The sequence below is a fragment of the Apium graveolens genome, chromosome 5, assembly GCF_009905375.1.
Source record: "Apium graveolens cultivar Ventura chromosome 5, ASM990537v1, whole genome shotgun sequence".
Lineage (NCBI taxonomy): Eukaryota > Viridiplantae > Streptophyta > Magnoliopsida > Apiales > Apiaceae > Apium > Apium graveolens.
The window spans coordinates 167,314,106-167,323,945 of NC_133651.1; the positions used below are offsets into that span (position 1 = coordinate 167,314,106).

The 9,840-nt window shown below is 38.5% G+C and overlaps 1 non-coding gene across 1 annotated transcript; it reads right to left on the reverse strand.

Annotated features, from left to right (window-relative positions):
- Positions 1 to 3,915: 3,915 nt before the first annotated feature.
- On the reverse strand, positions 3,916 to 4,022 carry LOC141663280 (small nucleolar RNA R71). The gene has a single exon (XR_012551357.1). It is a non-coding gene; the product is annotated as a small nucleolar RNA R71 (small nucleolar RNA).
- Between the last annotated feature and the right edge of the window lie 5,818 nt (positions 4,023 to 9,840).

The window sequence follows — 9,840 nt, forward strand, 5'->3', positions numbered from 1 at the left end:
GCATTTGTCGAAAGACAACTTGCCAATGGTGCAAGGAATGGTGAAGCTACCTGGATCTTTAAGCTTTGGAGGTAATTTTTGTTGCGGCACAGCACTGCACTCTTCCGTTAGAGCAACGGTCTGAAGGTCATCCAGTTTCACCTTGAAAGAATACTCTTCATGAATTTTGCATAACTAGGCATTTGCTCCAGAGCCTCAACGAAAGGTATGTTAATGTGAAGTTTCTTGAACACCTTCAGAAACTTACCGAACTGCTTATCCAATTTTTGTTGTTGCAATCTCTTGGGGAAAGGTGGTGAAGGATGGAGCTGTTTCTCCCCTGTATTACCCTCAGGCAGAGTGTGTTCAACAGTAGTCTTCCTTGGTTCCGCCGCTTTCTCCTTTTGCTTCTCTTCTTCATCAACAACTTCAGCTTCTCCATCTTTTGCTTTTTCAACATCATCAACTTTTCCAGACCTTAAGGTGATAGCCTTTACTTGCTCCTTAGCTTCCTTCCTGCCTAGGACTTCAGTATTACTGGGAAGTGTGCCAGGTTGACGATTGAGCACAGTATTGGCTAATTGACCGATTTGATTTTCCTAGGTCTTGATAGAAACTGCCTGACTTTTGCACAACAGCTTGAGCTCCTTGAAATCAGCACTAGAAGGTAGAGCAGCTCCTCCTTGTTGAGGATATGATTGTCTTTGAGCGTAATACTGTGGTTTCTGGAATCTAGGTGGATTAAACTGTTTACTTACGCCTTGCTGATATGATTGCTGAATAGCATTCTGATTATTGTTCCAGCTGAAATTAGGATGATTTCTGTTGTTAGGATGATAAGTAGCTGGCACAGGCTGCTGCGGTCACTGATAATTGTTCACATACTGAACAGATTCATTAACAGGAGAACACTGATCCGTAGCATGAGAACCTGCACAAAGCTAACAGACCATAGCTATCTGATTGACTCCATAGTTGGCTAAAGAATCGACCTTCAAAAACAGCGCTTGGAGCTGCGCTGCAATAGCTCTAGCTGCATCAACTTCCAGAATACCGGCTACCTTTCCATGCATCATTCTTTGAGTTGGGTTTTGATGCTCATTTGCAGCCATAGTTTCAATAAGATTATAATCCTCAGTATAGCTTTTGGCCCACAAGGCGCCTCCAGCTGCTGCATCGAGCATGGGCCGAGATTGGGCCCCCAAACCATTATAGAAACCAGTGATCACCATCCAGTCAGGCATACCATGATGTGGACACTTTCTCAACATCTCCTTGTAGTGCTCCCAAGCTTCGCACATAGATTCTGTTGGTTGTTTTACAAACTGAGTAAGAGCACTCCTCATAGCTGCAGTCTTCGCCATTGGATAGAACTTTACTAGAAACTTTTGCGCAAGATCTTGCCAAGTAGTGATGGACGCAGCTGGCTCAGAATGTAACCAGTCCTAAGCTTTATCCCTCAGAGAGAATGGGAAAAGCCTCAGCTAGATAGCCTCATCAGTCACACCATTATATTTGAAAGTACTACAGATCTCGACAAAATTCCTGATATGCATGTTGGGGTCTTCAGTCGCAGCACCTCCGAAAGAAACAGAATTCTGCATCATCTGAATAGTGCCCGGCTTGATTTCAAAAGTGTTAGCCTGAATAACCGGATAAAGAATGCTTGACTGAATGTCATCAATTTTAGGCCGAGAAATGTCCAAAAGAGCTGGACCTGCTGCTAGAACTATACGATCACCCATGATTACTGGTTCTTTCTGCTCACTCTCTTTATCCGAATCTTCAAAATCTATCTTCTCCGGAATATCATGAACTGAGTCTATCTCCTCAGCCGTATCTAAAGTTCTCTTGCGAGTGCGAGAACGTGTTTGCATAAACGCTCGCTAGAGTACCTGAAACACAACCGAAAACAATAAGTAACACGTCTTAATCAATGAGTCCTAATGACCACTGATGGCAAGTACATAAACTAAACAAATACGCCGAGTCCCTAGCAGCGGCGCCAAAAACTTGTTAGGCACAAAACATGCGCTAATAATTCACGCAAGTATACGCGTTCCCAAGTAATATAGAATAAATTCTAGTTCGTTCCCACAGAGACACAGACTAATTATGTTCAATTAACACTTACTCACCAATGTATGATTACTTCTCAATGTCAAGACAATAACACTTAAATTTGATTAACTACTTATTAACTACAACTAACTACGAGAATTAAACACTTAATTGACACTTGAATTAACAATATTAAACACACATGAGATTATAACTTCATTACTACTTCCTTCAATAGTTATCGTTATTACCCTTAACATGTAACAATGATGATATTAATCGAACAATACGAAACTGATAAAAGCCAACTTTTATTGTACTAATACCATTCTACCAAACATCCACAATTAAGATAGAAGTTGAATATGTATCAATTATGTTAAGACCCTACATGTCTAGAGAATTTGACAACATAACGATTATGCACAAGTTATTCTTTATGATTACACAGGGCAAGTAAAATGGTTAGAGTTACCCACTAATCATGCATACACATACGTGAACCTATGCTAGCATGGCAAGTTCTAAACCTCAAGATCCACCGTCGCTTCACAAGAGATTAACAACCTATCTTATATGTTTGCGACGCACATAAGAAGAATAAGCACAACCTGTGCTAGATAATATACAATCATCACACACTAAGGTATTAAACAACTAACTAAAAAAATCCATAGTAAATCCGTTATGACCCCATGATCACGATTAGCCCATGATAAAACTCATCATCACCATAGGTTCATATGAAAACATGATAATACACACAATATAAACTAATAAAAATATTTATTAAAACTAGAGTACGTCACAAGAGTAATAAGGTCAAAGTAAAGAAAACTAGCATCCACTGATACAACGAATAAAAGAATCACAAGAAAATGTATGCTTCCTCTTCTTCGTTGTGATGTGCTAAAATAGTCTTCTTCCTTCTCTCCTTGCTCTTTGCTTGATAGCACACTTCTGTGAAACGTCCCTGAGAACTACTTATATAGAAGCCCATAAGAACCAGCCATCTCAGAAGTCCATCAGAATAAGGATTATAAAATTCAGTATTTAAATTCTCATCCCTGAGCGGCTGCCTAAGATTCCTGAGCGGGCGCCCAAGCTCCCAAGCGGCCGCCCAGCATCCTGAGCGGGCGCCCAAGCACCTTCTGGAAAATTCTGAATTCTGCTCCTGATTTTGCTGCGTTCTGCCCCCAACTTTCTACAACCAATGCCAAGCATTTCCCTAGGCTTATTTCTGATGAATTCTTCCTACATATGCAAGTTATACCCTGAAATGCAAAAACACTAGAAAAATGCATCAAATACACTAAATACCTGATTTCAAGACATCAATTCAAGCCATTATAAGACGTTCTAAGTGGTATAAAATGCCACTTATCAAAAGCCGAGGAAGAACTTGTGGTAGTTCGTAGGGAAGTTTCTGAGGAAGAAAAGAAGTTAGAGGAAGAAGAGAAAGTTGAAGAGCCAATTATAGTAGCTATGGGTGATCAAGCAAAAAATCCGAAGGCTTTGATGGACTATTCTAAGCCTAAGATTAATGACATTCAGTGTAGCATCATCAAACTAGACATCAGAGCTAACACTTTTGAGATTAAGTCGAGCATGATTCAGATGATACATAACTCAGTTCAGTTTGGGGGTTCTCCTACTGAAGACCCCAACATGCTCATCAGGGATTTCATCGAGATCTGCGACACTTTCAAATTTAATGATGTGACTGAGGATGCTATTAAGCTACGACTCTTCCCATTCTCTCTGAGGGACAGAGCTAAGTGCTGGTTACATTCTCTACCAGCAGGGTCTATCACAACTTGGGAAGATCTTGCTCAAACATTTCTCACTAAATTCTTCCCCATGGCGAAGACTACATCAATCAGAAATGCTCTTACTCAGTTTGCTCAACAAACTGGAGAATCTATGTGTGAGGCTTGGGATCGATATAAGGATATGCTAAGGAAGTGCCCACACAATGGCATGCCTGATTGGATGATTATCAACTATTTCTACAATGGATTGGGTCCTACTTTTAGGCCCATGCTTGATGCAGCATCAAGAGGAGCCCTGTGGGCTAAAAGCTACGATGAAGCTTATGAACTTATTAAATTGATGGATGTAAATGAGTACCAGAATCCTTCCCAGAGACTGTCTCAGGGAAAGGTAGCAGGAATTCTGGAGTTGGACGCAGCAACTACTATCGCTGCCCAACTTAAGGCTTTGACAATAAAGGTGGATAATTTGGCTAATTATGGAGTTAATCAAATCACTAGTGTTTGTGAGCTTTGTGCTGGTGCACATGAGACTGAGCAGTATGCAATTTCTAGTGAATCAGCTCAGTTCGTGAGCAACTTCCAACGATCGCAGTAACCTGTGCCAGCCACCTATCATCCTAAAAACCGCAATCATCCTAATTTCAGTTGGAGAAACATTCAGAATGCGGTTCAACAGCCTTATCAGCGGTGTCCAACTAAGCTGTACAACCCCCCTGGTTTTCAGCAATCGCGGTATGCACCAAGACAATAACTCCAGCTGCAACAAGCTAATGAAAAATCTGAATTAGAGGAGTTGAAGCTTATGTGCAAGAGTCAAGCTGTTTCTATCAAGACCTTGGAAAATCAGATTGGGCAAATTGCTAATGCCTTACTAAATCGTCAACCTGGTACATTGCCTAGTGACACTGAAGTGCCAGGAATGAAGGAAGTTAAGGAGTAGGTAAAGGAAATCAATTTGAGGTCTGAGAAGGTTGCGAATCCCGTACAAACTCAAGAGTTAACTGTAGAAACTGGGGCTGAGAAAGAAGCAAAGCAGCAGGATGAAGAAGTGGAACCAAGGAAGACTACTGTTGAGCACACTCCGCCTGAGGTTAATACAGAGGAGAAACAGATCTATCCTCCACCGCCTTTTCCTAAGCGACTGCAGAAGAAAAAGCTGGACAAGCAATTTGAGAAGTTTCTGGAGGTGTTCAAGAAACTTCATATCAACATACCTTTCGCTGAGGCTCTCGAGCAGATGCCTAGTTATGCACAGTTTATGAAAGGTATTCTCTCTCGAAAAGTGAACCTAGATGATTTAGAGACTGTCACTCTCACGGAGGAATGCAATGATGTGCTGCAGCAGAAGTTGCCTCCAAAGCTTAAAGATCCAGGAAGCTTTACTATTCCACGTACTATTGGAAAAGTTTCATTTGACAGATGACTTGGGAGCTAGCATCAATCTGATGCCTTTGTAAATCTTCAAGCAGTTGCATCTACCTGATCCTAAACTGACGTATATGATTTTTCAGTTGGCCGACCATTCTATTACATGTCCGCGAGTTATTGTGGACGATGTTTTGGTCAAGGTTGATAAACTCATATTTCCTGCTGATTTTGTAATTTTTGATTTCGTAGAGGATAAGAAGATTCCCATAATCTTGGGAAGACCTTTCTTGGCAACTGACCGAACCTTGATCGATGTGTAGAAGGGTGAGCTTATAATGTGACTGCTGGATCAGGATGTTACCTTTTATGTGTTCAATTCTATGAAATTTCCTACTGATAATGAGGAGTGCTTAAAAATATAGTTGGTCGATTCGATGATCACATCGGAACTTGATCAATTGCTAAGGTCTGATGCCTTAAAAAAAGCCTTATTGGGGAATTCAGATAGTAAAGATGATGAAGGTGAAGAATAATTGCAATATTTGAATGCTTCTCCCTGTAAAAGGAAGATTGCTATGCCTTTTTAATCTCTTGGAATGGAAGAATTGAACAAAGCTCCTAAACACCTCAAGCCTTCTATTGAGAAAGCTCCATCTCTTGAGCTTAAGCCTTTACCTGAGCATTTGAGGTATGCGTTTTTAGGTGATGCATCTACTCTGCCCGTTATTATTACATCTGACCTTTCAGGTAGTGATGAGGAAAAGCTATTGAGGATTCTCAGAGAGTTTAAATCAACAATTGGATGGACTATAGCCGTTATTAAGGGGATCTGTCACACCCCCAACTTAAACAGCAAAATAAATATATCTATTACATCATTTTAATGAAGAATACACAACCAAATCCAAGATCTTACAGTTTAGGGTTTGGAACAGCCCAACACTACCAACTATTACATCTGATTACAAATACCGAGTCCTCACACAGCTATTATTACTTATTCTACCTGAGCTCGAACATAAGCATCAGCATCACAGGTCTTACGGGCAGTCTGCTTGAATCTAACCATAACTGCTAGCTGTAATATCAGGGTAAAGCAAGGAGTGAGCCAAATGCTCAACAAGTGCTAACAGTACGACAGAAAACATAAATTGAGATATACTTTTAAGAATGACAATGGAAAGACATAACCAATGATAACGAGAGATAAAACTATGTGAGATGGCATCATTTTGCTTGCATCAAAACAATTTTAAAATCATGTCTTAATAAAAATCATTTTATGACACTACGGATTACAGCCAGTGATCAGCCGCGAAGTAATCCCGAACCTCGCTGGGTTATAAAACATTAACAGGAATCCCTAGGCAACTTTTAAGCCTAATATAAGTATGGAAAGGACTCGCGTCTCAGTCCAGATCCACTATTCAAGAAAACATTTATCCCCCTTTGGGACTGAAAACCCACATTTTATTTATTTCAAAAGCTGATGCCGAATTGTACCAAAATCTCTTTTAACAGTAAATATTTTTATTAAGGGATTATAGATTAACTCGAAACATGGGAAATATGGTACTAAATCTCAGGGCCATGATTTACAAAACTTTACTCTATTAGGGTAACCAAAAGGTTTTCATATGTCAGAACTTGGACAGGAAAATATGGTGAGACTAATGGATAATATGAAGGGGTAATGCCAAACTGGGCTCAAAGCAATGGTTTCTCGTCAAGGTACAGGTGTTGGATCATTAAGAAGATAAGCTTCAAGAATACTATGGGTGTTAAGGTAATGATCTCTAGCTCAGGATGTATATATATATATCAGAATTGTCAAGCTTTAGGATAGGAAAGAGGGTATCAATCAATGAGGAATCATGTTGGTAAGTTTCTGACTATCAGAGTTCAAGGTAAGGTTCTATAGGGGTTCAAGTATCAGGATGAGATATCAATACTTAGGAATCATCAGCATGTTAATCAAGAGGATCAATCAAGTAATATAACAACTCTTTATTTTATCATGGCATTTAACTATCATGAAAATACTTTTGAACTACTTGCAATACATACTCGAGGGTTCATGGCATTTCTATATAATTCAAAGATAAGCAAGAGATACGCTTGATTTAAACATATCAAAATGACTCAGGATGATTGCATCGATATATATGAACTGTTTATAGTAAATATGAAGGTCAAGTTGAATCACTTGCCTTGAGATAGGCTGGTCTGGTCTGACTGGTAGGAGCAACTGGAGCTTCACTCGACTTTTATGGCAAGTTTTCTGTAATAACCCCAAAATTTTTCAACTTTTTGTAACCCTTGTGAATAGTGTTTTAGCTGAATGAGAAAACTTTTCACGCCACACTATGTAGGGGTTCTGTTATGGATATTCTGGGATTTTATTAGTACTATATGAAGTATATAAGTGTATGTAAATATCGTCAGAACCCAATTCCGAACACTTTGGTTTTTCCCGGAAATCCACAAGATACGGAGAGAATTGAGTATAAGGTAACAGGATAAAAAGGATTTAAATTAAAGGATTATAATAGAGGATCATAAAAAGGAATATAATGTATTGAGAAAGGTCAAGGGAACCTAAGTAATAAGATCCCGGGTATGATCCTTCAAACGATAAACGAGAACGAAAGTTAAGCGAACCGTGCAACAGATCAGCGGTCATTAGGCAAACGATTAGGGAGTTAATCAAAGGGTTTAAGGGGAGTGATGTCATCCAACCAATAGAAAGGAGACAAGGAAGGGAGGATGACATCATAGGGGTGACATAAGCATGACATGGAAGGAAGGAGGTGTGGTTGATTTAGGACCACACAAATGCAAGGACAAGGTGGTAATTTGCTAAATGGAAAACAAAACCAAGTCAACCAACTAGCAAATCATTTCATCAAAATCAAAAAATCAACCAAGGCCTTGTTCTTCATTCTTTGCTCTCGGCCTTTACACATTTTCAAAGCTTAAATTTTCAAAAATCAAGATCCAAGCATCCTTAATTGGTAAGAAAATTCCCTAACCTTCTTTATGCTTAGTAATGGCTATATCATAAGTTTAAGCCACAAATTCTTTCTCTAGCTTCTTGATTTAATCATTGGAGAAGACAATGAATAGTGTTTTCAAGTTTTAACTTGAGTTTTTTTTCTTGTTTTCTTGAAGATCCAAGCTTTCTTAAGACTACTCCAAGCTTCTTAAGGCTTCCTAGCTCAACCCACCACTTCAAGGAAGGTATACCTTTTTCAAACCCTAGGTTCATATATATTATAAAGTGATTTTGATGAGTAAGATGTTATGGTATCTTGTTGTTATGTTTAGAGTTGAGATTTGGAATGGTGGTGAAATGAAATGATAATTTAGTGGTTTTGATTTAAAGAAACTTAAAGCATGATTAAAGTTAGGTTAAGCATATGTATGAATGAGTAATATTGAATTGTTTGGGATTGTTATGATGTGATAAGGATGGGTGTTTGTTGTGTGTTGGATTTGAGGATGGTTTGTGTTGATTGTGGGTAGTTTAAAAAATGGGAAATCGCGTAAACATAGCCGTCGTAATGTCCGATTTTCTTTGGACTGTTTTTGTGCATAGCATTAGGACCCGAGAACCCCCTGTTAAATTGTGACCACTGCCATGTTTAGATAGCTCATGTTACGAGCTTCGTTTTGATATGTAGTTCGTCCGATTCCGATTTACGGTTTAGGAGAAACGACCGTTTCAAGTAACGGTGTTTCACGAACGAAACTTTTTCCCTCGCCTTACTTTGGAATGTAGGTTAAAGACCAAAAAGGATTAATTAATGTGTGAAACATTTATGGTAAGTGTGTTAGGCAGTTGGTAAGTCATTCGCGAAGGAATCGCGTTAAAACTCGTAAAGGTCAAGTTATTAAAAATGGTGGAGCCGAGGGTACCCGAGTGACTTAAGCGAATCGGTGAGCGTAAAACTAGCATTAGAGTCTAAGTTAGTTAAAGCATAGACTTACAAGTGATTTTGGTTTAATTCCAACTTACTTGTTGTTTATAGGTTGCCAGACTCGTCCCGAGCCTTTCTCACCCCCAAGTCGCTCAGGCAAGTATTCTATCCGATACACTGTTGTTGTGATGTAAATGTATGTATATGCATTATCTTGTGATATTGCATGATTGTTATTTAGCAAATGTTGCGATATATTGTAGCATGTGATATGGTATATATGCATGCCTGTTTTATATTCTTGAGATATATATCTGTTGGTTTATTTGATAATACCTATGCTAGAGGATAGTTGTATCTTGCATATACCCTTAGTATAGGGACCCAAGGGTGAAAATATTTTCGAAAACCGGGAGTCGAGGATCCCGAGTAGATTTAATATGGATATGGATATATATATATATATATATTTATATATATATATGGTTATAGTTTTCCAAACTATAAATCGAATAAGGTTTATTCGATAACTTTAAACTTCATTTTATTATTGAATATTATTTATAATATTCATTCGAGGTATTATGACTCAGCTTATTTTATTTATTGAATATTATTTGAATATTCATTTGAGGATCTATGACTCCGATTATTTGCTGAGATATATTCTTTATTTTATTAAAGAATAAGGTGTCGATAATCAAACTTATTTTTGATTATTCAAATAAAGATATTAC